This window comes from Vigna radiata, unplaced genomic scaffold (genome assembly GCF_000741045.1).
Source record: "Vigna radiata var. radiata cultivar VC1973A unplaced genomic scaffold, Vradiata_ver6 scaffold_171, whole genome shotgun sequence".
NCBI lineage: Eukaryota > Viridiplantae > Streptophyta > Magnoliopsida > Fabales > Fabaceae > Vigna > Vigna radiata.
In genome coordinates this window covers 243,775-244,974 of record NW_014542551.1, presented here as the reverse complement: position 1 = coordinate 244,974, position 1,200 = coordinate 243,775, and positions in this window count along the sequence as shown.

The following is a 1,200-nucleotide window of genomic DNA, read 5'->3' as shown; positions in this document are numbered from 1 at the left end:
GAATATCCGAGAAGAGTTGGCACCCAAGGAGATTGGTAAACGTACTTATTTGCCCCCTGCATGTTACACAATGTCTAGACAAGAGAAGATAAGTTTTTGTGTTTGTTTAAAGAGTATCAAAGTACCACAAGGATACTCTTCAAATATGAAGAGTTTAGTGTCGATGCAGGACTTAAAGCTTGTTGGCATGAAGTTTCACGATTGTCACGTCTTAATGCAACAGTTGTTACCGGTGGCTATTCGTGGAATTTTGCCCAAAAATGTTAGGCACACCATAAACAGGTTGTGTTCATTTTTCTCATCAATATGTAGTAAAGTCATCGATCCTACAAAGTTAGATGAACTTCAAGGNNAGATTGTTATCATCTTGTGTCAACTAGAGATGTTTTTCCCTCCATCTTTTTTTGACATCATGGTACATTTACTTGTTCATTTGGTTATAGAAATCAAGTTGTGCGGACCGGTATACTTAAAATGGATGTATCTTATTGAGCGTTATATGAAGATTTTGAAAGGGTACGTTAAAAATCCATATCGTCCTGAAGGTTCGGTGATTGAAAGGTATATTGCTGAAGAAAGTATCGAGTTTTGTTCAGATTACATGACATCAACGAATCCAATAGGAGTTCCTCGCACATCATGGTTGAATAAATTTTCTACAAGTAAAAGNANNNGAGGTGTGAATGTGGTGACAAAAGATCGCGATGAATTGTTGCAAGCGCATCTTTATATATTGAATAACACAGATGAGGTGATCCCTTTTTTGGAAGCACACAAAGCCATTGTTAAGAATAAAAATCCAAGACAATCAGAGAAATGGCAATTGATTGAGCATAACAAAACATTTATGTCTTGGTTCAAATCTGAAATTGACAAAGAGCCACATTCTTCTGAAACTTTATTGTGGCTTGCAAATGGTTTGAAGTTTGATGTCGTGTATTGTACAGGTTATGAAGTCAATAATTGCACATTCTATACGAAGACTTTGGATGATAAAAAGCATAGTACAAAATAGTGGAGTTAGTTTAGAAGTTGAGTCACTTCAATTTTCCACATCAAAAGATCAATCTCCTGTAATTGGATCAATGACATATTATGGTATAATAGAAGAGATATGGGAGGTGGATTACACCAAGTTTTTTGTTCCATTGTTCAANTGTAAGTGGTTTGACAATAAGAGTGGTGTGAAAATAGATGACT